General features: G+C 50.2%; 1 protein-coding gene across 4 annotated transcripts in view; it reads left to right on the top strand.

Annotated features, from left to right (window-relative positions):
* The window catches only part of Ctbp2 (C-terminal binding protein 2), a 143,447-nt gene that overhangs the window by 34,144 nt on the left and 81,334 nt on the right, over positions 1–27,969 (top strand). For all 4 annotated transcript variants that reach the window (XM_077799190.1, XM_026384296.2, XM_077799191.1 and 1 more), the window contains exon 2: positions 8,368–8,471. The gene's annotated coding sequence lies outside the window, so the exon portion shown is untranslated. The remainder of the gene's footprint in view (positions 1–8,367; positions 8,472–27,969) is intronic.

Below are 27,969 nucleotides of genomic sequence, written 5' to 3'. Positions count from 1 at the left end.
GAAGTAAACCCGGATCCCTCACCCAGCTCCTGAAGCTCCTCAGTGGAAAGAAACATTGTGTAACTGTAACAGCCTGGAAATTGACACTGTTCCTACCCTCAAATACTGTTTCCCTGGTGTTACAAGCATGCACTTGGGTGTATCTTTAGTTCTGCACAATATTGTCACACGTGCAAGTTCCTGTATGCATTCACCCCAAGAGTCCCCAATTAGCCTTTTGTAACTGCACTTACAGGTGACTAGGACAGTCCTAGACTGGCACATGGCTCATTATACCTGAAACTGACCCACTCGTTCAAAGTTCGGGAGTTGGATTGTCTTTCCCCTTCCCAGTGCTGAACCTGGCAACCCCTAATCTGTTTTCCAGCTCTTAAGTTTTGTCATAAAAGAATGCTACACAAATGGAATCACATAGCACGTAGCCTCTGAAGATCAGCTTTGTCTAGCTTCGTTCCCTTGGAGACTCATTCAGGTTGCACGTGTCCCTGGTTTGTGTCTATGCTCATGAGGAGTGTCCCACCCTGCAGGTTTGTGACTCAGTCTCACACCGGAGCCCTGGGCAGCTGGAAATCCATCATGGAGACTGAATGTTCCAGGGCCCTTGCTTGCTTGGGGTCCATGGGGTGATGCCCAGGGCAGCTTTGCATCAGCATGGGCCGTCTGGTTTAGGGACCAGCAAAGAGCACCTTTAGCTTGTTTTGTTCCTCTGAGTGCTTTTACACGTTGGCTGAAATATGTGAAGAAACCCAATTTTGGATGAATGTTAATCAAGTCCACTTTGTTCATTAGTGGTCATGCTCCACGAATATTTGTGGAGGCACGGGTGCTAAGCCATCAGAGGCTGTGTCACCATGCCTCTTCAGGCAGATGCCCTCTCCCCTGCGTGGCTGTGGCTGCTGGAGTGAGAGTGGATCTCCAGAATCTCCTTCACAGCTATGCGTCAGCCGCCTGTGTTCCTCCAGAAGGCTCCCCTGCACTGGGCTTTGAAAGTCCATGTGCATTTACATGTTCGTCCAGTGAGTGAGGACAGCATCTCTGAATTATGGCCCTCATGAACATCCGAGCTAAAGGGTGTCTGTCCCTGAAATGTAACTGAGTAAGGGCTGTGTGTGCAGGCTGGGTCAGGCTCACCCGCTCCCAGGGTGAGTTCCTGTGTGCTCGAATCAGTGGACGGTGTTCACAGTGTTCCCAGGTTCCCTCTGCTGGAGGGGCTCTGCAGGTTTTGGTTTTTGCGGTTTGCTAGTTGCTGTTTGGCTAAAGGGAGACTGCTAAGCCAGCCCTGCTTCTGGGCATGGTGCCCTTTTGGGGGATGTTAGGTGACAGAACAGGAAAGCCCATTTGGTGCCTGAGATGGGCTCACTTGGCGAGGTGGGCGATGGGACAGTTGGGCATTTGACCTCTCTCCCTGCCCCAGATCCTCTGGGTGAGAGACGGCAGCATCTGTATCTGGGACCCTCACGTGGGGGAGGCCGGCCTGCTCTGGTTGCCATCTGCAGTTGGTCCACTGAAGTGTTGCCTACAGACAGGGTGTTGGTGGGGAACGGAAAAGACTGAGTCGAGGGGGATTGCCCTGGACGTGCCTGGCTGGTGACCTGGACCCCATTCCCGGGTCTCGCAGCACTCCTCTGGCACTGTGACTCGTTTTGTTGCTTCCAGAGGAAATAACATTCAGTTAGGTCCTCGGGTGTCATTGGAGTCGATGTTTACAGAATTTCTTTGTGTGCTGTTCTCTGGTATACCTGGTTTGGGAATGGACTCTTAATAAGGACAATCTCTGAGGCTGCTGCCTTCGAGGACAGGTCTTCATTTTCAATTCAAGCTTTAGTTTACTTTGAAATAAAATAGGGTGAATTTCTTTCAGCCTTTCTTTCCGGGTCTCTGGATTCTTCAGTCCATGTAGCCATGTTAGGAAAGCTTCTGTTAAACGAGAGGGCTAATGTTTTGGGGCTTCTGGTGTGCTGGTTTTAGGCTGAGCACTCCACGGCATTATGGCATCCCATTCCCACCAGGGAACCAGAGGCAAGGATAACCACACGACTACATCCTGGACTCAGGCCAATAATGTTGACCATGCACAGCCCAAGTTCATTTTTTTAAATGTCCTAGGAATTGAACTCCGGGGTACTTTACTACTGGGCTATATCCCCAGGAGTCCTTTTTATTTTGTATTTTGAAAGAGGGTCTCACCAAATTGCTAATGGCCTTGAACTTGCAATCCTCCTGCCTCGGTCACTGGGATTTCTTGACTGTTGCTTGGTCTCTGAGTAAAATTCAGATTCTGTCTCTGCTGTCAAGGAGGTGAACACCTGAAATGGTCGCTAGGACAGGCAGCCTGGCCTTTGCCATGTGAAGGGCTATGGTAAGGTGACCAGAGCCCAGTACCTGGCTGCACTCATTTTACCCATCTGTGTGTTCCTGGTCAGTATTTCCCATGTGGCCTGTTGATCCCTCTTGTTGAGGGATTTTGGAGTTGATTCCTGAGCTTTCTTGCTTTTCTTAGTGCTTCTTCCTGTTCATTCTGCTGCAGTTCCATCAACCCCCCCGGGGGGGGGGGTGCTTGGCTAGAGCCCGCTGAGAGGTCCGCCTTTCCGAAGCCCCTGAGACCTGCTGGGCCCTATAGCCACCCACTGGGTTCCCACAGTGCCTGTCAGCCACCGTTCTCTCTCAGGTTGCTTGGCCACTGGGATTCTGCCTTCTGCCTTGAAAGTCTTAAAAGCAGCATCCATGTGTAGTTTGTAAGGTGAACTTGGACCTTGAACCTGGCAGGCGGATGGAAGAACGCTGCTTTGGAAACCTACCTGGTGGGGAGTGCAGCTGTGCCACCTGCGTCCTGGTGGGGCTGCACCCGGGCTGGGAGCCTGCAGGGGCAACCTGGGCAGTGTCTCGCCTTCAGCGTTGTCCTGCTTCCTGACCTAATAGCCCACAGCCTTTTCCAGATTGAAGGAAATCATGCTCTTTGTAAAACATGGAGAAATACAGGAGAGTATGGGGGGGGGAACTAAATTAAATTATTTTTATGTTATATATTTAAAAAATTCTCTTCAATCTTAGCATGGAGAAACAACACTTTGGGTATATTTTCTGCCTCTTATGCATATATGTATATATTAGAAAGTGAAATTCACTAAAGAATATTTCTAAATATAAGATTTGAATATGTTTTGTATTTCGTTTTCCATTTGACCTATAGTTATTTTTTCCCGTGTCTGTAAATTTTTTAATCGCATGATTTCAAGATCAAAATGTATGATGTAGAACATGGTATCCTGAGTAGCACTAGTTTATCAGAGGAGGATTATCTCCTCCCCTGTTGTTGGGGGTCAGTGGAGCAGGGGCTAAACTGTCCAGAGATGTTGCCCACTGCGAGATGTCCAGTGCCCTTCCCACTAGCCTGAGGGGTCTGCCTTGTAGACTGTCCCCAGAGCCTGAAGATCAGGAAGTGTCCCGCTATTGGATGGTCCCCTCTTGGGTCAAGCTTGTCGGCACAGAGGTTCCATCTCGCCTTGTGCTGGTTAGTGTGTTGAAGACCCCTCCCTCTGCTGACTGTCTGTTGCTCCTTGCCCCCACCCCCCTTAGACTGGTGTCCTGGGGGCCTGGTGGGAGGAACTCGGAAACACCTCCTGTCAGGACGTCCCAGTTCGTTAGTAGTCACCGACTTCTCGTAGACCCCCGGGCTCATCTCTGCCCTCCGTTTCTTCTGAGATAGTTCCCAGCCGTGTCACAGGTATGGGCGCCTCACCTGGTGGCTGTCTGGTTGGGTTACTGTTTGGAGATGTAAAAGGCCAGAGACGATGCCCCTTGGGGTCTCTGGGATAGGGGTGGACCCCCAGCCTGGTAAGTTTGGTAGAAGCTTTCTTGTGCTAGGCCAGTTGATGGAGGCCTGTCCCTCTGGTAGGCAGGCACCCCTCGCCACTCTGGTCTGCTGAGGTGCCACTGTGAATAGGCCCGTGGCACCCCCACTTACGGGCCGACCTGGGGCCTGGCCAGGCCCCTGGGAGCCGCCGTCAGCGCACGCAGCCGCAGCAGCTGCTCTTGCTTTCCCGCCAGCTGGGCAGTTGGGGTGTGGGAACACAGCTTGAGTTCACGGAGTGACGTCATTGTGTGGGCTGCTGCTCATGGATCTATCCTTTTTTTTCCCCTTTCAAAACTTGGCCAGCGCCAGCCCTGATCGGCAGCACCCATTTATCAATTTGCGCTCCGTGTTCCTCTCTGGTGCTGCCAAGCCCTCCCATCTGCTGTTCCCACGCCCTCATTTGTTTCTCCCTCCTGGAGCCTCGGCATAGGGCGCTCCAGCGGGTTGAGGCCCAGTTACGGCCACCAGGCAGCTTCTCCCCTCACCTGGCCTTGGCCTGCCTGGCAGCCCTGGGCTCTGTGGCGTCCACAAGTCAACAGCCGAAAGACTTAGCAGAGCAGGGTTAATTGGCTGCCTCTGAGACAACACCCATTTTATTTTCCTTAAGAACATGGCAGAGTCCCAAGTCGCGCCTTCCAGTGTTCCATGGCTGTCCCTTGCTCAAGACCAGAGTTCTCAAATTCTGGCTGTTGGGCCTTTCCAGTCTTCACCTAAAACCGGATGAGTACATTTAATCTCTCTAGGTTTCCATAAGCACTTCTCAAAGAGCTTGTGTAGGAAAGTTTCTGCCTGGAGGACATTTTCCTTCTGGAGCAGGTCAAATGGGCCACCTCCTTCTGTCCACATTGCCTCTTAAAGACCTTCCTCCTGATAACTGCCCAAGCTGAGCTGTGCTCTGCTCACTGGCCAGTGTGACTCGGCCTCGGCGACCGTAGATGGGTTTTGGAAAGCCTCAGCAACTCAGTCTGGACAAAGAATCCAAGTAGGTTTCAGGAAAGCCCCGCATGCTGAGAAGAGCCAGCCTACCCAAGCCTTTGTTGGGAGAAGTAGCTGCAGAAATCCCCCGTGCCCAGTAGGTGCAGGTAGGTGGGCACTCTGAACAGTGCTCATGCCGGGTGGGCCGAGCCGCCTGCATGCCCTCTCCACTGTCTCTGGCTGGGTGGTGAGTGGCTGCCCTCCAGTGCCGTGCAGAGCCCAGAAGCCATTCTGAAGGATGGCCTAAGTTCATGGACAGGACCTGCCCTTGTGGAATGAGCAGGCAGAGCCTCTCAGTGCCTTTTCAAGATCTGCTTAGGCTCCTCACGAGCTCTTGCAGGTTTCCCAAGGTGCTAATTTCACTGAGTTTTAGAAAAGAATATTTATTCTATTTCCACCTAGAATGCAGTTTTTCTTATACCTGACTTTGTAAAAGAACAAGTTAGAAACCCAGCAGCTCTGCTGGCTCCAACTACCTCCCTGGTACTCCTTCCTCTCTCAGGATGCCTGTGCCTGCCAGTGCCTCTGCCCTCCCTGGGTGGGGGGGGGGGAGCACGTCAGGCCAAGGGATGTTTAGTAGATCTCCCAGGTGAGTGGCATAAGCCAAAGGCAGAACCTCTCTGCCAGAAGCAGCCCAGTTAACCTAGATGTGGTGGCTATGCCGACTGGCATTCAGATGCCCTGCTCCTGGGGCTCCTACAGCCGCTGCATTGGGAACAGTGGTGATCTTAATCAGCTAAGTCATTTCTGCATCTGGTTGTATCCTCCTGGAAGTTCTTAGAGAAATCCTGCCAAGAAAATTTCCCCTGGCAAGTCCTCGGGGTACACCTCCACGCTGCACTGTCAGCAAGTATCTGCCGAAACAAGTATTTTTGAATTTTTAGCTTTTCTGTAGCTGCAGTCTTTTTAAGTACTTCTTTCGACCTTCAAGTAACAATGGGCACTTGCTTTAAAGATTCTGACAGTCTTCCAAGTCTTTTCATGTTTCTAACCCACTAAATAAGCCGTCACTGTTCACTTGGCAGTCCACAGGCTTCCCCGAATCCCCCAGTTTGAAGTTCTGTGGCATGCCACCTCTCTGGAAGCCTTCTCCAGGTATAGCTGTGCTTCCTGTGTAATTATCTTCACTGTCAAGATCTCAAGTAAGAGCCTGTGCCCAACACCAAGATTAGGTAGATGTTACCAGGTTATTTTGTTTGTCCTCAGACCTTTGTTTAAAATCAAGAAGTAATTTACAAAATCACTAAATCTTCCCCCAATTTCTTTTCCTCCTTTCCAAAAGGGACAACTTCCTTACATTTTTGACAACTGATTTCATATGTTTGTGCATCAGTGAACATTTTTGTCTCTTGTGCAAAACTCTGGAAAAAGAAAAGAGTCCCTCGCCAATTAGGACAAGTAGGACTTAGCAGGGAATATAAATTCTGTTACACAATTAACTAAATCTTTGATTTCCTCTTGTGTTCCAGAGATGAATAAAATGTGATCAAGGTGTTTTAACATCTAGAGACTTGGAGATGGGCAGGGTACATAGCATCCTGGAAGGGAAGCGCTTGGGAGTGTGGATAGAAGTTCTCCAGAGAAGCTCCCCCACCTGGTTCCTTGGGCATGGGGGTGCACTCCTGTAATCCTGGTCACTCTGGAGGCTGAGGTGGGAGGATAGCAAGTTCGAAACCAGCCCAGGCAACTTAGCAAGACCAAAAAAATAAAAAGGGAGTGTAGCTCAGTGATAGAGCTTGCCTAGCATGTACAAGGCCCTGGCTTTAATTTCCAGTATCAGTTGTTTTTGTTTTTAACGGGAGATGGCTCCTTGGCTCTTGGTGACGGTGTCATTATAGGTTTGGGGACTACTGAAAGTCTGTGCTAGTCCCTCCCTTCTTCTCATGTTAAAAGGCTGGGATGTCTGCTTTGTCCCTGCTTTCTTTAAATTGTAGATTTGAGGGTTATAATGCCATGTGCAGTGCCTAGGACCATGAGGTCTTTCTTAATCTTGGGTGATAACTTTGGGGATAGAGGTCACCCTTTGCCCAAGTACAACTAACCCTCCATGTCTACAAAGTCAGCGTTTGTGGATTTAACCCATCTCAGATTGAAAATGGTTGTTGCGGGGGAACCTCCCAATATAAAACGCAGCTCAATAATAAGAAATTGTACAGCTTTTAAAAAGTACAGGGTAGCCGCTATTCATGTGGCATGGATTGACAGAGATGGAGTAAAGTATGTGGGAGGACTTGGGGTTTATGCAGACAGTCCCCATTTTACACCAGGGCTTCGAGCCTCCGAGGGATGGTTCCTCAGAGGCCTTCCTTCCCTGGGCTTTCTTGTGGAGTGGAGCTGGCGGTCTCACTCCAAAGCCCCACTCCTAAAGTGAAGTAGTGAGGTGAACACGGGATCCTGGTTTTCTTTTGAAGTGGGTGGAGGGCCTGGGAGGTCCTGTGGTCCTTCTTTGTGACTTCCTGTATGTTTTTTTTTTAAACAGGATTGGGTCCTAGGGCTCAGCCTCTGTTTTACATGAGAACTATTAGGAATCCATACCTTCCTGAGATGTGAATGATTGGAAAGTTAGAGTGTAGCTAGAGCTGGTCATGGTGATATATGGCATTTTGTGTGTCTTGGTTGTAAGGAAGTTGGGGTGGGGCATGGCTAGGACTGGCTGGACAGTCCTGTCCTTTCTCCTGAGGCTGGAGAAGGGTCACCTTGCTGTGTGGACCCTCCTGTTGAATAGCAATACCCATGCTGAAAAGTTCTTTCTGCATTGCAAAGCCATAGAACAGCCCCCTGGCCACGCCGCTGCCCGGACCTTTGCCTTTTCTGTCAATCCCAGGAGGGACTCGGGTGCTCTCTCCTGCTGCTCTGTGTGTGTAGGAAGTGGTTCAGATGACATGAATGGTACCATCTATTTCCTCTCTCCTCCTGTACAGTGAAATAAATGTGAGTGCTGTTTAATGCGTCACCTCACTTCATACTGCATTTGCTAAGAAAGTGCGATTTTATTGAACATTAGGATTGAATTCTTAACTGAGTAATCAATTCCAGTAGTAAGTTAAAATGACCTTCTATTAATGGACAACTGCAACCGTTCATCAGACTTACAGTAGATTAACGGTTGTCAGCATTTATGCTAATAGCACTGAGAAACCATGGGCTTATGAATTGTGCTCCATAATTCTGCATTTCTCAAAACAGTTGGTAATACTTTTTGCTTGAAGGTATTGATTGTTTGGTCCCTTTGCTTGCCACTTGGAGATGTAAAGAAAGCTAAATGACATTTTCCTGGCGATGACACAACCTGGCCTTCTGGTCTTGCCCTCCTGGCTTCATGTCACAGTAGATGGAAAGAGTCCATTTTTTTCTGGGGCTCTACTGGTTGATTTGATCTGGTGTGCGACTGCAGCAAGACAAATAGTATTTTTAATGAAACCATTTAATAACCTCAGTAGCGTAGAGTCGAAAGCATTGGAAGATGCAATTAAAGGCTGGCTAAGATGTAAACAACACCCCTGCTTCAGCCTCACTGATTTGATTCATTTTGCTTTCAGGGTTTCACCACCTTAAATGGTTTTGAGCCAATGAAGCTGTATCCCCTTAAGAAGACGGACAGCCCGTCGAGTGAACTGTAGAATTTGCAGACAGATTTATATTGGTGAGTTATTGTAAAACATCTCCAGGTAAAAGTTCAGTTTTCTAAAACCCCCTTTGGAACGTGTTTTCAATTAGTTGATGACTATGGATCGCGGCAGCCTCTGGATGTATCACCGGGATGTCTAATAGCAGGATCATATTGATTGTCTTTCAATTAATTGCATCTGGTATTTTCATTTATCAAAAGCAAAATTCATGTAATTAACTCTGAAGCAGTACAGTTCAGCGTAAAGTGATTGCTGCTGCTGCTGCTGCTATAGAGATAAGTCAACGGAAATTATACTACAAGGGAACTCAAGTCAGGGTGGAAATAGTGGTAGGACTTCTTGATGTATTAATTAAAAAGAGTAAAAATGAATTAGGGAGATGGTTTCATGCCACCCCAGCCCCTTGTAAAACAGTTAAATGGACATTTTATAAAGAAAGCAGCTTGCTGGTGAGGGCAACTCGCGGATCAGCTTAGATATTCAGACTTGCTAACCTCTGGGCTGTCTTAACACAGAATGTTTTTTCTGGGGGAGTTGATTGGGAATTTGGGTATAGGCAAAAGAGAGCATTCAATTCTGCCCACACTCGTTTGGAGTGTGGTAGAGAGAATATTGATTGATAACAGATCAGACTGCACCTGCTGCAAGGTTTGGAGTTTAGTTTTAACATGCCTTCAACCATTCACACAAGATGTGGGTCTTACTCAAGATCTCCAAGTGGCAACATCTTTGGGATTGATTTTTTTTTTTTTCCCCCCCTTCTCCTACCTTTTTAAAAAGCCCTCTTCTATCCTTGAATGAACAGTGTCATTCAAAAGCAAGAAAAGTCTAAGCCAGTTTACTTGGTGTCTGCTGGCCAGGAGGAGGGTCTGGCCTCCTGAATTGGTGGAGGCCAATAGCAACTTGAAGTCCCGTGTGGTGGGATGAGCCACTGGGGGGCTGAGCTGTCAGGTTGAGCACAGCAGACAGTGGGTCAGGACTGGGAAGGTCTTGCCAGCTGTCTTCCTCGTTTTCAAGTGGTAGAGACGGGTGTGATGGAACCTTTCTTTGTCAGTTGAGTAGGTGGGCCAAGATGGTCCCCAGGATTTAATTTGACCTGGAGACCTTCCCCAGGAATGCTTAGACGAGGTTTGCGGGGCAAAAGCCATCACAGCAGAGGTGGCCCTCACGTCCAGGTACTTTCCAGAGGGAGCCCTTAGGCATCTTAGAACAGAGAAGGGTCATTGGGGCCTCTCCAGGGGAACACGAGGACATTGTGGTGTCGCCATCCAGTTTGCCGTTCAAGGCCAACATGCCGTTCAAGGCCTCTGGCTCCCGTTATCCCTCGTAGCACCTTCCTGGCCTTCCCAGGCAGAGACACAGTCCTCTGGGTTGGCGTGCCTGAATACCTGTGCCCAGTGCTGGGGCTGGAGGTGTCACGGGCAGGTCTGCTGAGGGGACCAGGCCATGGGCCAGCACCAGCAGTGCCCAATTCCTGCCTGCGCTCACCCGGGTGTGCGCCCCTGGAGAGCCAGCACTGCCGAGGAACATCCAGGGTGTTCATGGGTACTCGGGCTGGGGCTGTGAACTCATTTCGCCTAAAGATAAGGATGCAGAAAAGGACAAAATGTCCTTTTAAAATGCATGTGTGAATGATGGCATCCTCATTTGACTCAAGTTGGAGCCACTTCACGACCCTGCTTAGCACTGGTCCCCATCTCGGAGGAAAAGAATTATTCTACCAATGCATCCAGTCTCAGAATGAGGTCCCAACATTCGTTAGCAGATGCTTCTTGAGCCCCGAGTGTGCCTCGACACAGCCTGTACAGTGCTTACAAGCACACCTGGGTTTCTGGCATACTTCTGAATAAGCTTTTTGTTGTTGCTATCCCCCCCCACCCTCTCCATGTTGGGGATGGAATCCACGGCCTTGCCCAAGCTGGGCAAGCACTCTCTGCTGAGCTACACCCCAGCCCTTTTTGTTTTGAGACTGCATCTTCCTAAGTTGCCCAGGCTGATTTGAACTTGCTGATCCTCCTGCCTCAGCCTCCCAACTTGTTGGGATTCCAGGGATGCCTGACCTGACTAAGAGTTTTGGATGGCCCTTTGGACAAGCAGTCATGGAGCTGGCCCTCATTGGAGCTTGGCCACTGTGCTGAGATGGTGCCTTGTGATCTCCAAAGTCTGCACACAGGTTGCCTTGCTGCCCCCGCGCCAGGGCTGACCTTCTCCCCTGACTACACTTGCAAACCCCTCAGAATGATGTTCTCACGTCTCCAGGAAGCCTGAGTGTGCTCTACAGCATGGCATCATGCCCAGTAGGATGTACCCCACTCTGCGGGCAGCCACTCCCTCCACCTACCTGTAGTCGAAGTACAGCAACTCCTCGGCTGCTAAATTGTCTCCTAAAGAACCGCATGACAATTTCAACTCCTTTGTTGAGATCCCTGATGGAGACCCAGAAGGAGGCCGATGAAAACATCCACAACTCCATCAAAGTCATGAATTCAGAATGGCAAACATGCGAGGCACTAGAACCATTTTTATGTCATTTTGGTCATTCTTGGTAGTTTTGAGCATGTCCTAATTTAATAGCATTAGATTTCTGTTGTACCAGGCTTCATATTTTGGTTTGTGGCCTTTTATGAAAGCTTTCATCAAACAGGTCAGCTTTCTCGTCCCAAGGAAGGCTCATCTTGTGATTTATAATGAAGGGCAACGTGCTGAATTCAGACCTGTCACATTTTGTCCTCTTTAACTGCTGTTCTCTCTGCAGTCGGTTGTGCAGTGAAGACCCAGTGTGCCCTGTAGCTTGCTGGCTACTCGGGAACGGGAGTTAACTTTCTCATCACTTCGCCTGTGTTGTGGTTTCTCTTATGCTGTTGTCATTAAGCTGTGCTCTGTGCAGCCATCTAGTTATCTTGTAATTTTAACTCGAGTGTCAGAGAAAAAGAAGCCCCTTTGGCTGAACGTCTGTGAGTGAGTGAAGGCAAGTCACAGCCCTTTGCCTTTATGTCAAGTCATGGTGGGCTGATGCTGGCCGTGGTTTCGCAAACGCACAATGTGATGGTGCGTCTGGCGGCCTGTGCACACTGAGGGCTCTTGAGAGATTGCAATAATGATGTGGAAGTTTGACCTGCCTAACAAGGACCCTGGAGGTGGCAATCTGAGGGTCACTCAGTGTGTGGTGGTGGGAGACCTTGCCCTGCCTTGTCAGGGACCCAGGCTGTACTGACCGTCTGAAGCGGGAGCTCTGCAGTGCCAGCCAAGGTCTTCTCCCTAGTCAGGATCTCTGACCCGTTTCTGGCAGAACAGACCTTATAAAATGGAAGGCAAAGTACAACACTCTCTTATTCTAGACACAGTACCTAAACCTCAGGACCTGGTGGCGTGGACTGTGGAGCCGTGTGGTGTCTGGCCATGGGCACTGTGGTCCCAGTGTTGCAGCCTCCCAGGGCCTTCTGGGTGCTCAGTGTCAGCCAGTATGTCCACCTGGGGGCGAGTGATCCTGCTCCAATGTTTAGGCCAGAGGCACAACTGCCTATGTTGGAAATCACAGGTCAGAGGATCGTCCTGGGGCCTTTCACCTCTGGGAGACTGTCAAGATGAGAAGCAGTCAGCAGGCTGAGGCAGAGCCCGCAGCCATGCTGCAGAGCCCTGGCCACCCTGGCCTGCCCTCTCTGAGGAGCAAAGGGTCCCTGTGAAATTCTGGGTCTTGTTTGGATGGATTTTACTCCTGGGCCTGCAGGATGTGGGTTGTGCCTCAGAATCTGAGCACTCCATTGCCATTCTCAGCCCCCGAGCATACATGGAAGGTTTGGCCGCAGCCTGCCTTCCTCCTGAGACTCTGAGTCCTAGCATTGCTTCCTGAGTACACTAGAACCACCGTCAGTCCACCCCCTTTATTTATTCTCCAGGTCTGGTGGATCAGCCCTGGCTGCTCCCGGTGGGCTTGATCTTCTGCTCTGTTTATAGAGGACACCCACCCACCCCGGCTGCTGGTTCAACCAAAGTCAGGAGGAGCAGAGTGAAACAGAAGGCCTCAATTTTCATTGTCACCCTTGCAGCAGAAGCCTACCTGTGCTTTCTGAGGTTCCCTGCTAGGGCGAGTGTCCCACTGCAAGGCCCTCCTTGCGACAGGTGGCTCTGAGCAGTGCTTCAGGAAGGGTGGCAAGCCTGCTGGCCTCTGGCTCCTTGGGGGACTTCGTGCACATCACTGTCAAGCACCCGATTTGGATGCCATGCCGGAAAGTGTGGGTGTGTGGCCCACCCTCTCCAGGTCTTTGGCACCTGAGCTAAGATCTCCATTTCCTGTGTGAGGAGCTAGGGGCTCAGATCCTCCTCTCAGTACCTGGGACCTTCCTGTACACCTGGGATTCAGGTGTTGCTGGTGTACCCCCAAACCCAGGTTTCTCCTGCTCCCCTGCCTGGAGGGAGCCTACAGAAACACTGAGGTGGTGTGACTTGCTGTGCCAACAATATCAAGGACCAACTTCCCTGGTCTAGATGTGCTTGGAAGTTTCTTTCTCAAGTGTCTGGCATTGGTCTCCACCCCAAGCTTGGAGAATAGTGTTGGTCATACAAAGTGGGGATGACTGTAGACTGCTTCTGCCCCTGATGTTGTGGCTGTGGCTAGGGCTCCGATGCACAGCAGGCCCTCTGAGCTCCTGCCCCAGCACTTGTCTTCCCACTGCACCCAGGAACCACCACCCCGTCCTGTGGGACAACCAGAGGACAACGTCAGTGACCAAGCACGGGCCTTGGGCCTCTGAGGCTCGGAGTGACCCTGCTGGAGCAGGGGAGAGTGGGAATAGATGGGTGCAGCAGGGTGAGGGTCCTACTGTGTTGAAAGAGTTTTGTGTTTAGGGTGAAATTGAAGTTTGAGGAGGTTTAGGGTGCACATGTTGGTGTGTAAATGAGGAGGCAGGGAAATGAGCTTTCTTGTTAAAAATGTTGGATCTGGAGTCAAGTTCCTGGGTGTGGTGATTAATGGCAGAGGAAAGGGATTTGTCTTTCCGCAGGCATTTTTGTGTAGTGGTTGTGTGTCACCATTCCTGGTTTTATGACTGCTCATAGAGTGCGGAAGACCAGTAGCATCTTCTGTTTTCAGCATGGCCTTGTTTTTAGGCAGTCGTAGTTGGTTTTTCGTGTATGTGTGGGGGTGGGGGCGTCCATCACCTCACTGAAACTCCAGGGATTTGCCCAGGTTCAAGTGTAAAGGGCATAACTTTGAGCTTGCAGCCACTTGTGAGTTGCACAAGCTCAAGGTAATCCAGACAGTGCTAGAAAGAGGATTTGGCCTCAACCAGCCCACATGATAGGAAAGTACCCAGGTACTTTCAGAATTCGTCACGGTGACATTTCTACTCCTAATTTCAGTATTGCTTGAAGAGCAAAAGCCTGAATGTATTTTCTCAACTAACATTCTAGGAAAGGGCCCTCATAGAAAGTGGGTCCCCAGCCTGGTGTTTTTATCTGGTGCAGAAAGATGGGTGCTGCTGCCTGTGTTTCCTCCTTCTCTGGCATCCTCCTGACACCGATAGAACAGGTTTGCTTTATTGATTGATTGATTTCATTTATTTTTGGCAAACTTGGCAACTCCCACCTGGCCCCAAGCTGTTACAAGTAAAGTCTTGGTTAACTGAACTCTTTTGCAATTCATTCTTTCCATGTAGCAATTAAGATAATTCTCCCAGACTTATACCAGTTAAGGATAAATAGCAGGTTTTAAAAGAAAATGCTGCCTAATTCACTGGTTTCTGTGTGTGGGAACATGGGTGATCCACGAGAACCTCTTCCTCAAGCGGACTCCCATGTAAGGAGTAAAGTGGGACGTTCTTCTGTATTTATCCTGAGAAACGGCCCAAACAGTGACATTTATACATATTTCATAATGTGGTTTCTTTAGGCACGCGGCGCAAACAAATCAATTTCTCAGCGGTACACTATTTAAAAGAAACAGAAACAACCTGTGGGGTAAGTTGCAGAGGCTGTTAAAATTAATTATATATGGCAAAAAGATAGAACATTAGGGAAAAAATGTTAATGTGCAAGGATAAAAAAACATAACCCGTGAACAAATAGCAGTTCAGTGCATCCGACTACCGTGCTGAATTTCCATTTCTCTATCCATGTACTCGGTAACTGGCTCCCACGCAGGATCCTCCCCTTCGTCCATTCTTGGGCTGGTGAATCGGGTGTCCCAGTGGACTTCCAGCTGGATTGCTCGGAGAGGGCCTGGACTTCTCAGAACTGCGTTTTGCTGTCTTTCGACATAGTTTTGTAGAAAACGAGACTGGTGGTGAGGCATCTGGTCCTGTCACTGGTAACGACACCTGTTCTACCTGTGGTTGCCTTCCCTCTTCCATTCAGCCATAGGGCCTTTAACTCGATGGAAACCATCCTGCATGGGGCAGACCCTGTAGCTCCTTGAGAATTGAGCTGGAGCTGGCAGCCCGCTGATGGCTTCCTCTGGGGCCTGGGGAGGCAGGTCTATAGGACTGGGCCTTAGACAGGGTCCCAGAGCCGGGGACGGGTGCCTCTCTCCCAGGGAGAGGATTGGGCCAAGGGCTGGCTCACGGTGATGGTGTCCTGCCCCGTGCTGACCAAAAGTGGTTCATTTCCACAACATGGGCCTCCCAGAATACAGGATTAGATGGGCGGAGAAGAGATGGGTTCTCTGTCCTGGGAGACCTCAACTCCAGTGCTCCTGGACACTTGGCTTCCTCTCTGTCTCTGGCTGCATCAGGAACCCTGGGATTGGCCTCTCTGTACATCCTGCGATCTCTGCCTGGGCACCCCCACCCACCTCACTTGCTCAGGTCCTTGCTCATGTGCCCTGAGTGCAGGAAAGTGGCCTCATGTCCCATGAGAGCCCATAGCTGGATTTTGTTCTGTTTGACTGGGTTCTCCTGAGCTTCGGGTGAGATTAATGGATTAGGGGGCAGAGTTCTGGTAACGTAGAACCTTCTAGAGTGATTTTTGCAAGCCCTCCAAGGCAGACCTGTGTCCGTTGCACTTATGATCTCCATAATTTTCTGTTGGGGGACCTTAACAGCGCAGGTGCCCCCAAGTATTTTTTGAAGGAGTAAATCTGGGCTGCAGTGCTGCCTGTGGGGGGGGGTGGAGTGGGCTGGGTGCAGGCAGGAGCCCATCCCAGCATCTGTCGGGAGGGCTGCCTTGCTCTGTGGTAGCCTGGAGTGTGTTCCACAGACAGAAGGCAAACCAGCACGCGGTACTACCTGTCCAGGGGAGTGTACATGTTCCGAAATAACAAAGCTGTGTTCTGGAGCCTTCCTCCACGGGAAGGCAAAGGCATGTGCCTGGCTCTCCTACACGCAGGTGGAGTGGGGAATCTGAGCCCTGTGTGGCGAGGGCACCTGGCTGTATTCTCTCATCATCTGGGGTTGCCGTGCCTGTGCCAGCCATGTAGGTGAGGGGGCGGTCAGTTGTACTGGTCCATCAAGCTGTGACCATAAGGACGGCACAAAGGTCCAACTGGTTCCCCAAGTCCCAAAGCCCCAGATCCATTGGCACCAATGCTTAGGTGGCCTGTGATTCAAATTCCGTCCGTGGGTCCAGCTCAGCAGCTGCTTGCCTCACCTTGCCTCCAGAGGCCCGGCAGCTGGTGCTGCTGTGCGTGTAACTGATAGTCCCAGCTCCTCACTCAGATGCATATACAGTGCTCCAGCTTCTCATAATTCAATTGCCACTCGCTGCCGCTCCCTAATTACAGCAGAAGATGACCTCTAAACCACGACGCTGGGCTGCAGCTTCCTCCAGGAAGGAGCATCCATATTGATTTGTGCTCTGATCTGCCACAGGCGTAAGGGCAGCATTGCAAGGCCTGTTCAAGGCCGGAAAGGAAAGACTTCTGTGCTCCTGTTGGAACGGAGCAGATTGATGCTGCGGTAGACGTGGCCAGGAAGCGGTTTGGCTCCTCTTCATGGCATTGCTCATGACAGTGGCTCCCATCAGTAGCCCCATGGCTTTGGCTCCTTCTGTGTTCGCATGGGAACAGTGGCGATCATAATGCCCAGGGCTTGACGGTGGACAGAGCAGAATCCTGATGGCATGACCACGAGATGCTCTTGCCACTGGACCCTGGCTGCTTCTGATGCCACTGACCTCGGAAAACAACCTTTCTGTGCCACAGGATGGGGTTAATGACGGTGTATAACCTGAGTTGTGCCCATTCAACATACTGGAAAGGGCTTAGCAAGGCCCTGGTTTGCCGTGTGCACGGAGGAATGGCTGCAGCATCAATGCTGACAGCGCAGGCTCTGCATGGGGCCCATCCCAAGCTAGCAGGAAGGAAGGGTGCCTTTCATCAGGGCAGCACCGTGGTCTGTGTTAGCATGAGTGGTTAGTAGATGTGACAGAGGAGAGCTCTCATCTGCCTTCCCCAGCTTCACCTACCTTTGGTGGCTCTGAAGATTCCATTTTCCTTCTGGGACTGGGATGTACCCCCTTCCTACCAGCCTGGTGCTGATGGTTTTTCACCAAGCAGGAAGCCTTTCCCCAGTGTCCTGTGTTGGATCCCAGTTCTCACCTACTTTGGGAAGGAAATACTGTGGAAGCCCAGCAAAGGTGAAGTGCAGGTTCCAGGTGGCTGTGCCCAAATCACCTGTTCTGTACCCAGGTGTGTGCATTTGACTGGACCCTACCTGTCTAATAATGGGCCTCCTTCCCACTCTCCTGCTGATGCACCAAGATCTTCGCAGTTGCCCAAACATTGTCAGCAGAGGACCTGTGAGAAAGGGCCAGGCTTAGAGCCACCAAGGACCACAGCCTCACCCAGTCCTGCTTACCCACTAAAGTGCCCAGTTCCAGGAACCATCAGCACTTGAGTCTGGGGACTGTGTCCACCTGGTGCTATGAGGGACACCTTCAGACCACAGCAGGCCTGGGACCCACATCGCTCCCATCTCTGTCCATCCAGGGAGAGGAGAGGACATGGGGCTTTATCCCTAGAGCCACGGCAGAAGCTGGTGAACGCGACCACTTCACGTGAAAGGCTGTTAGATTCAGGTCACTGGGTTTGGACTGCTGCATTTTATGGCAAAGTCTAAAAATGCAGATTTGTAACAACCAATGTTAATGAATTCAGACTGTTTGAATCTCACACTGAATAATGGCTGGAATTATCAGAGCCCACAGCTTTTGAGATCCAGGACCCTGTAGTCTTTTCTCGATGAAATTGATAGAATGATGTAATATCACATTACTTTTATTAACAGTCCTAGCCGTAAAAGAAACATAACCCATTAAGAAAGGAGAATTTAGTAAAAATAGTAATAACAAGACAATTTTGGAGTGCATAATATATTCAGTAAATTTCAAAATGCGGCATCTCGTTTAAAATGCAATGTTGTGCCCATAGATATTGAATGCAATACCTTTGTACCCTAGGGCTTCCTCTTTTCTACATTAAAAAGATTCTATTTAAATGCAGATTTTGATTTGCAATCTAGGAAGAGAATTCTGCAAGAATGGGGAGAAGGACAATTCTGCATCTATTAACTGAATTTTGGTTTTGCCTGTTATTCTTGCTCGTATTCCTCTTGCCCTTATCTCCTTTACCCCTCTCCCTAGGGCCATTGCTAGACACCCAAGTAAGAACAATGCCTAAAGTTTCAGAATAATGTCCTCGCTCTGTCTGTCCGCCTTAGAGCCACCCCCCAACCCACCCCCAACCCACCCAAATCGAACAAACACAAAAGGCCTCCAGAATTTTCACATTGTGGAAGCTCAAGAATTCTTAATTTAAATTGAGTTAATTGCCACGGTAGGGGATGGGCGAGTATCCTAGAGCCCTGTTTAAGTATGTTGTGGTATTTAAGCTGATTTAATTTTAAAATGTATTACCTTTTTTTTTTTCTTTTTTTGCGCGAGTACTCGTTTACTTACCCTAGACCACCCCCTGCCTTTACTGTCTAACTTACCTAGAAAGCGGGCGGAATAGCCCTTATTGCTGGGTACAGATGTTTGGAAAATGTTAGGACTTCCCTTTGCAGAGCAGAAGTGACTTGTTTGATGTTGAACTTCGGTTACTAAAGAAATGTATATATAGCTTTTGACATTCTACTCTTAGAATTAATTAGGTGTCTAATCATGATAAATACCATTTTCTTTTGCTGTTGTCTGCAGTTCATACAGAACCTCCTGCTATATACACTTGTCAGTTTCAAACTGAGCGTTATGTTTGGGCTTTTATGATCTGTCAAGGGAGAATGGAAGTAAATTCTTTATAATATGCTAATTGATCTATTTGGGAATTTTTAGAAATAGACAACATCTGTGCATGCCAGTAACACAGTTAATAGCTTCCATTCTTCAGCACAGGAAGGCTCGTAGCATTTTTGTGTGATCTTGGTGAGAGATCTGCTGTTGCACACATGGGGGGGTGTTGCCCTGTGGAATTTGGGGTCCTGTAGGAATGGGCCTGAGACAGTGTGGCATCTGTATTTCAGATGCATGTGGTTCGAGTGTGCTAGGACTGTTGGTTCTGGGAAGAGACCAGCTTGACCAATCCTGGTTGGGTGCCCACCCCACGCTGGCCCAGCTGAGTGACAGATTGCAACACTGACTGTGGACCTGGGCAGTCCTAGGGATCTTTCTGCCACCTCCCCTGGTAGCAGAGTACCTTTGTGCTGTCCTTCAAGCCAGGGCTTTTTGGCCAGTCAAGCCTGGCCTTTGCACACATCCGTAGAGGTCTCCTTATGAGGGCTCCTTTCCCTGTTGAGGGTGAGGAATCTGCCCTTTTAAAAAGGAGTGTCTTCCAAAGGATGGCTGGGCTGCTGCGCCCAGCAAGCCTGGGGAAAGCTGAGGGTCGGGGTTCAGGGCTCATGTCCCTGGCCATCCCTGACCAGGAAAGCAGAGTTGAAGAAGCCCAAAGCAGTCTAGCTGCTGACGTCGGAAAGGAAGCCTTGTGAACTGAGTGTTGAGTGTGTTGAGCACTAAACAAGGCCTCCCGCCTCGCGTATGGCGGGGGGGGGGGGGCAGCCCTGCAAGGCTAGGTTTTCTTTTATTCCTGTTAACTTAATGGATAAGGAAAGCTCACTGACTTCTTGGCATTTGGCAGGAGCCGAGGTGGGATTTAAATGGAACTGGGTTTGGGCTGCATGCCCTCGTAGTCCCCTCCACCAAAAGCCTGGATGTTGGGTGAGATATGGGATTGGATGCGTATGACCACCCATTGGTTGCTGGTTTTTCTCTACCTATCCCTGTAGAACACCTTTGTTTATAATTTTTTATAATCTTTTTGGCCAAAAGTTAGTAATAAGAGGGCCTGATGAGACACGGGTCGCCAGTGCCTCTGACCTATGCATTTCTGCCTAAATTCCTCTGGCGCACGTCAAGTACCAAGTGCAAACTCCTGCACACATCCGCACACATGCACCTGCTCAGAACCCACAGACACAGTCCTGCACATGCTCAAATATGTGTGCACACCTGCACATATAAACAGTATTACACAAAACGGCTACACCTTCTTACACACCTGGGACACAGGAGTTGGTTAGGACCCTGCCCGCGGTGTACATACCCCAGGGAACTTGCTGAACAGAGCGAAGGGCTCCTCTTACCCACACTGCCCGAGCGGCTGGCCTCTGCTTCCATGGTAGAGAACTACGGACTTGCACAAATAGTCATTCGTCTTAACCACTCACTGGAATGTTTATGGAAATGGTGTTGGGCAGTAATTAGACTAGGCCACGTCTTTCTTTTCTCCCAGGTTGATGAGTAGGAGCAGTTTAATTTGAGGCCAGTAAATTTTGTAATTGGATTTAAAAGAGTAAAACGTGCAGACCTGGTTTACACATTACCTTTACCGCTCTGGCAATGGGAGATGCTCTCATCAGGTCCAGATCAGATTATTTTATTATGCCAACATGAATATTGGGAGCGCACACGTAATCTGAAGTCAGCAGGTTCATACTCTACTATCTCATTAAATTTTCAGGCAAAAGCTGCAAAAATTAATTGGAGGCGTGTAATAGTTTAGAATGTGAGCCGGCTTATGGTAATATAAATTATATGAAGAGAAGACAGTTTTATATACTGAGAGAGGGGAAAACTGGTTTACTTTAATGAGAAGAGATAGAATTGTAGAGCTATTTTTTCATTACCGATGCACTCTAAAGTGTTTGGACTTAGTTGATGAATAGAGTTAATTCGCTACTCCACTTCCAATAATTCATGTTGCACAGTTTAATGACTTCTAGATAAAAACAGGATTGAAATGTTAATTTCTCTGAAGAAATTGGGGCACTCTTGTATATCAGACTCCCCCCGATAAACCGCTAGTTAATTTCACTAAACAAACCTGGAGATGGTTCGCGCTAGCCAGACTTGGTTTTTCCAAGCTCAGGGACTGAGTTTGCTTTCTTCTTTTTAAATACTTAAACATGTTCGTGGTCCTCTGTCTTAGGAGAGGGGATTCAGCAGGAGAGTGGGGTGTAGGGAACTCACCCTCTGGGCCCCACCTGCAATCTCAAGGCTGCGAGCTTTTGTCTCTTACTGGGCTGTGGTGGGCCATGGGTTTGGGCTTGTAGATCTGTTGTCCCCGTTGCTGAGCTGGGACTAGGAAGCATCGATCGGTCAGTGTTCAATTCCAGAGGCTTTAGTCTCAATTCGTGCTAGGGTTTTATCGCCAGGACTGTGTTTTATTTAGCAATTTTGGTTTTTTGCCACTTTATTATGACACGCAGGGCTTTCCCCCATAGGACAGCTGTGACACTGAGTTCAGAGTCTTCTCTTGTCCTACTTTCAGAGAAAGGAAGAGAAGGAAGCATTAACTCTGGTGGCAGAGTGCTAAGCTGGTGGGGTGCTGGGGGTATTCCCTAGTTTAGTTGTGGTGGTAAATGTGATCCCATTGCTTAAACCATGTATGTGTTTTCTGTTGTTTGTGGTAGGTACTTACCCAGCACCTGTGAGGCCCTGGGTTTGATCCCCAGCCCTGAAACAGACCAATAAGAGCAGGGAAAGAAATTGAACCCAGCCCCCTGTTCCCGGGGCTTCCTAGAAGGACTGTGTTCTAGAAGACCTGGCCAGACTTCCTGGCGGATGCAAGGACTCTCAAGCCCCTGGTCAATGGCCGCTGGGCCCAGATGAGGCATTGTTACTCCTGATTGGGGTCATGGACAGCCTGATCCTGGAGCCTCCCTGTGGTAGATGGGGGAGGAATCTATTTCCTGTGGAATCTGTCCTGTCTGTAGAGCTCAGCACCTGCTCCTCCTTGTTAGCAGGCCCTGTGTCTGTGTGCACCTGAACACACCTGTTCCTCACAGCCGGGACATGATAGAACACTGCGGGAATGGCAGAAAGCGCTCCGTTAGAGCCATATCCCTGGGGCTTTTGGTGGTGGTAGTATACCCCCAGTCCCAGTGAAGATGGGTGGGATTACACAAACCCACCTCATCTGCGTGGGAAGAAGAGCCCCTGGCCAACGGGTCCCTTGCTGTTACTTCTGCACCCCTGCACCCCTAGCTGAACCATCTGACTGCTGTAGCTACTCTGGAGATGGGGCTGGTAGATAGGAACCATCAGCGATGAGAGTCGGCTCGTTGGTCTTGGGTTTCTGGGGCCTTCAGTGCTTCAGTGTCTCTGTTCACCTCTGTCAGCTAGGGACGACGACAACTTCTTCTTTTTCTGTGAGATCTGTGTGTAGGCATGTGTCAAGTTTTTCCTCCCTGCGTGGTGACGTGGACGGGAGGCATGAACTTGGAGTGAGCTGAGGGCTGGGTCGGCCCGTGACACCACCTTCCTGTTCCAGGTGACTGGAGCCCGTTCTTGTTTTTCTTCTTTGCTCTTCGGTGCTTGAGAATGCCTTTTGTCACCATCTCCCATTGTCCCTTTCATCAGCCACCTTGGCATCAGTGACACCCAGCCATTATTCCTTAGCATTCTTGTTTCCTTTGAAGCTTCAGAGGCTGCGATCGTTCCTCGGCTTTGGTACTGTTACTGTTTTGGGCCCAGTAGTCCCTGGACATGGGAACTGTAGCCTCTGGCACCCACATTCTAGGAACACTGTCCCCCCTCACTGCAGAGTGCAATTTAAACCATCTCCAGCCATTGCCTGGTGTCCCGGGGTGGGAGCTGTCCCCTGCCTGAGAACCACTGGCTCCAGGGGTGGATGTGTGAGTCTCCTGCAACCCTGACCATCGGCTTGAAGTGCCTGGAAGTCCATTCTCCATGTTGGAGTCTACTCAATGCCCATGGAAATGGCCTCAAACCCCCATTGGGGCCTGTCACCCTTGCACCACAGCCGGCTGCCTCCTGGCTTTGCTAGCACGTTTCCTTTTTATCTGTTTCTTGGTCCTGGGGATGGAACCCAAGGGTGCTCTACCAAGGGGCTACACCAGTTTATTTGGATGTTGAGGTGGGACTTTGCCTAGGCTGGCTTTGAACTGGTGACCCTGCCTTGGCCTCCCACATCACTGGGATCACAGGCGAGTGCCACTGCACTTTTGTCCCCTTTCCAACCCTCCTGTGCAGGAGCAGGCCTGGTGGAGGGATCCTCCTGAGAGACAGAGGCGCCCTGCCCCGAAACAGTTGCTAGCGCTTGGTACTTGGCTGCTTATTCTCCTGCCAGTGCGTTTTGACAGATTTGTCACCTTGACATGGTGACATGTTGGGGTGGGTTCACCGCTCATGTGCCATTGCCACTCGCCATCTGAAGTTGGGACAATGCATCCCAGAGTCTCATCAGTACCCGGCAAAATTTTGCCTGCCTTCCCCTGTTCCTCTAACTTTTAATTGAAACCGTTTAGTTACCCCTCCTGCTGCTAGGAATCTGGGGACAATTAGGAAAGTCCCATCTGTCCTTTGAACCACATCATATTGCTTTTTTCCTCGCCGTCTTGGGGAGACGACGTCCTGCGTGTCTCCTTGCTCCCCACTGGATGGTTTTATCTCGCTGGAATGAGTTATGGCAACTCTTTAATTCAATTATTTTCTCCAGAGCAGGCTTTGAGATGATTTAGCTGGATCAAATGCCCGGCTCTCCCATGCAGAGCAGGGACTCCCAAGGAGGCTGGAGCTGGATTGTCAAGGTTTCACCCGCAGCCCTGTTGAGGCCTCCGGTGCTGCCCTGCCCCCGCTTGGCACAGGCCCCAAGTCACTGTTCCAAAGCATAGATTGGAAATGGCAGATGCCATGGGCTTTGCCAGTCTTTCCCCAAGGCAAGGAATTATCTGTCCAGTGATATTAGGTCAGTGAATTCCCACCCAGCTGCTTCTGAAAGAAGGAAGGGGGCGGGGCAGCCTGGGTGACCAGCAAGCCCATCTATAATACATCCACATGCGGGGAGCAGTCTGCTCTCCTGTTTAGGTATTTGGCTTTGTTCAGGACGTGTGTTGTACAAGCATCTTAACCACTGTGCCTTCTAATGTGGAAACTACCCCAAACAGGGCCCGCTGAGTTGGTTGTGTCATACACAGAGGTGGTGAGCATGTTCTTGGGGGCAGCCAACAGGACTGGAAAGGATGCTTGATCATTGGAATTCTTCATGAGAATTCTCTTTTCCTATGCGCCCCAGGGATGTCCCCACCCCAAGCTGCAGGGCACAGTGAAGAGTTCCAAATTGAAGGGTGTTTTTTAAGTGTGGTGCTGAGGATCAAACCCAGCACCTCACACATGCCAGGCAAGGGCTCTGCCACTGAGCCACAGCCACAGCCTTTGAAGGATGTGTTGAAGCCGCCGGTATCAGAGATTAACAGGTCCTTGCTGAGAAGGCACAGGACAGGAGGGACCTGACCAGGAGGCAGGCTTTGGCAGCTGCAGGTGAAGGGCTGAGACACTGAGGCAGGAAGGAGAGGGTAAGCTGGGGGTTGGGAGCTGCAGGGAGAGCACTGTGCTGTCTGGTGGGCAGGCCCCAGGGTGAGCTGTGAGCTGCCATTAAACTCAAAGAGCATGTGCTGCTGCCCCCTCCCTGCGGTGGGGGAGCTGCCGACACCACCCCTGCCACCCCGGGTGTTCCTGTGGCTGGTGCCGTGCCCTGTGGGAGCATGTTGCTGTGTCACTAATGCAGAAACATGAAGGTGGGAGTTTTCAAGTATCCTAAACAGAGCCAGCTCCTCACACTGGCACTTGATGGAGGAAACAGTGGCACTTGATGGAGGAAGCTGTCCCATTGAATTCAGGCTCATCTGGACGTGGGACACTTGTGTCAGGGTGACGTGGCCACCTTTGCTCTATGGCTGCACCTGGCTTTCTACTAGTTAGAACTACCCCTAGTGAGAAGGGACTGCTGTGTGTGTGTGTGTGTGTGTCTGTCTGTCTGTCTGTCTGTCTGTCTGTCTCAGTTCAGGTCTGCCCCCAAGTGCTTGCTGGTAGGCAGGATGAACGTTAGATAAGGTGCTAGGACTGGTCAGAAACTTTCAAACTGACCTGGAAACCAAGGTCACCTTTCCAGGAAAGTCCAGCATATGCCCTTTGACCTAATGATCTTCTTCCCCTAATTGCTTTAAAAAAAAAACTTTAATAGACCAAGATTTTTGATGCAGTGTTACTTAATGACAGAGGCCTCCAGCGTCCAACAGTGGGGGAAAAGAGCTAATTCTTTCTCAAATGATGCTTTCACAGTATGAAATAGCATAAGTAGAACAATTGTCTTAAAGAGAAAAGATTCAGTGTTGAAGGTACATTTGTGAAAAGAACCATAAAAGTCATTAAGGGGACATCTGTGATGAATAGTGTGTGGTGATTATCTTGACATGGTAGAATTGGTGGGTGATTTTTTTTTTTATTCCCCTCCCCCTTCTCAAATGTTGTGTGATGGAAGTATGTTGTTTTTTAACTGGGGGGGGGGGGGATTGCTGCCCACCCCAGAACTTGAAGAAGGAAGTGGTATCATGTAAGATTTCCAAAGGCTGAGTGGGCAGCCTGCCGTCCCCAGTCCTCTGGGCACTCTGTGCCCCTTCTTCCTGCCTTTCCTGGAAGATAGAAGTGCCTCTGAATGTCAAAATGGTGTTCCGTGTTGGTTTGGCAAAAACTCCTGCTCCCTGCGAGCTCGTTTGGCACGGTGGTTGGTGCTCAGATGCTGTGCAGATAGGCAGGCCCCCCACCGCTTCTCTCTCCCCCTTTCACCTTTGGGCACAGGCTCATGCCCACACCCATGAGCTCACAGAAGAGCAATCTGGGCTTGCTGTGGTCTGGGTGTATGTAAAGTCCCATCCTGGTTTTTCAGTCGTCTTTCTTGGCAGGACAGTGGACGCCAGCACCCACCTGCATGGAATCAAATTCTATCTGCCATTTGGAAGCTGCGTGACATTTCTCCATGACTGTAAAGATGATAACACTATCTGTCTCATTGGCTTGTAAAGAATGAGTTAATGTGCTGCGCAGTGGGGCAGTACCTACATGGTACCTAGTACCCACATTGCCAACCCACTGGTTATTAGTGTGGTGGTTACTATCCTCATACATTGTTACTGTCTTCCCCTGAGAAATAACATGTAAAGATATAATTCTTTCCACATGCCTAACCCAGATGCTTTGCCCTGAACTGTCTTTGATAACAGCCTTAACTAACAGAGTCTGGTCCCTCTCACAATTCTCTTTTTGAAGGAAAGTCCCTTTGGCTGTGCTTCCTGCCTGCCCATCCCTGCCCACTTGGGGAGATGGTATCTACAGCCCTTTGGGTTGGATTGTGATCAGTTGGATTATGATCAGCTGTCAAGGTTGACGGCATTGGAGCCGCCCCTTGGGTGGCTCATTCCTGAGGCTGCTTTGCCCCTGGGAGTCCCACCAGCAGAACCCAAAGCTGTAGCCCAGCCCAAGAGGAAGTGCCCAGGGAGGATGGGTGACTTAAGGGGCGGGCCTGGTGAGCATGGAACCAGCAGAGGATCATCCTCTTGCCATTGGTCCCAGTCATGGGTTTGCTGAGCAGCCAGACCCTAAGTAGTGGTGTCTTCCGTTGAACAGACATGGATTTAGCCTGCTGTACGTCAGGGTGCACAGGGACTCTGAGGGCGGGTGGGCTGCTTTGGAGGTTTTGTCTCTTGAGCAGTGCCGGCTCTGGGTACCCCTCCAAGCTGTGCCTGGAGCACAGGGTCCTCCATGGCCTGCTTGACATACTTGGGGTGCAAGTGAAGCCCTGGGTTGACAGTCGTCATTTTAATAGCCCTGGGTTAACTGTCCTCTGTCTCCCTGGGCTAGAGCCTTACTTCCAAAGTGTAGCCCTCAGTAGAGCCGCTCAACCGTGCAGGATAATTTCCCTGATTCTCTCGGGCATTTTTGTTCTGATTTGAAGTTCTCCTGTGAACCTCTGATAGTTTGGAAATCTCCAGATGTTTAAAAACAAATTCCCATCAGTGGTGCTTGTTTTCCTTTTCAATCCTCTTGTGAAAAAGCGATTTTTATTCTCATCTAAAATGTGTTGTCAAGAGCACATGTGTTCAAGTAAAAGGAGTGTTTGGCAGCACATGATCAGACACAGGAAGGCTCTGTGTCGGTCTCCGTGTGCTTTGAAGCTGTTGCATTCCTCTGGAAGCTCCAGGAGATGGGAGAATACAGCTTCCGCGTCTCCGCTACTGACTGTCTGCAGCAGCGCTGCAGCCCGAGGCCCAGCAGGATGGGCCAGGCAGGTGAAAGGGTGGCTTTGATGCTTCCCCACTTGGCTGCTGAGGATCGGACTCTGGGGGAGGGTGGGCAGGGCTCAGGCTGGCATTTCCCTCCCTCCCATTTGGGCCTCCCCGTGGCGCATGTTTGTTGGCTTCCGCAGCAGCAGGCGATGGAGATCATGGAGGTTGCCTTGCCCCCTTTGTGTTTTTAAGTAACTCCGAGTTGTGAGGCCTTGGGCGGGGCTACCAGCTCCTAGCAGCTAGAAACAGGAGTAATTTCCAGGAGGTGGTGTTGACTCATCCCATACAGCTCAGAGGCCAGTCCGTGGGGTGACTCGGAGCCCCAAAGTGCTGAGCAGTAGACTGCACACTGCAGCACCATCTGTGTCTGGCCATCTTTGCTTGCACGGTGACAGCCAGAATCAAAGGCCAACCTAAGTTGCACAGCAGCCACCTCATGTGGGGCACTCCCGCTGTGCGCTGGCATTCCTGAGTTGTCCTGCCCAGCACAGGCCCTGCCCCTCACTAACTCCCTTTCCCTTTCCTTTCTCTTGGTTCTTCTGTTCCTGCTGACTGCCGACCCGGCTGCACCAGTCACACGGCAGGTGCTGGTTGCACTTCTCTTGATGGGTTTCAAGGACTGGATTTCTGTTCCACTCCTGCAACTCTTTTTTTTTTTTTTTTAAGAGAGAGAGAATTTTAATATTTATTTTTTAGTTTTAGGCACAACATCTTTGTTGGTATGTGGTGCTGAGGATCGAACCCGGGCCGCACGCATGCCAGGCGAGTGCGCCACCGCTTGAGCCACCTCCCCAGCCCTCCTGCAACTCTTGGTGGCTCCAGGAGCCAAGGTATCTTGGGCCCAGGAAATTCCTGGATGTGTCCTCAGTGGCCAGAATGCTGGTCAGGTTCCAGGGCCAGGCATCAACAGCACCTGGACCCCTGAAGCACTCCCTGGAGGAAGTAG

This window comes from Urocitellus parryii, chromosome 5 (genome assembly GCF_045843805.1).
Source record: "Urocitellus parryii isolate mUroPar1 chromosome 5, mUroPar1.hap1, whole genome shotgun sequence".
Lineage (NCBI taxonomy): Eukaryota > Metazoa > Chordata > Mammalia > Rodentia > Sciuridae > Urocitellus > Urocitellus parryii.
This window is presented reverse-complemented; position numbering and strand designations above follow the sequence as displayed.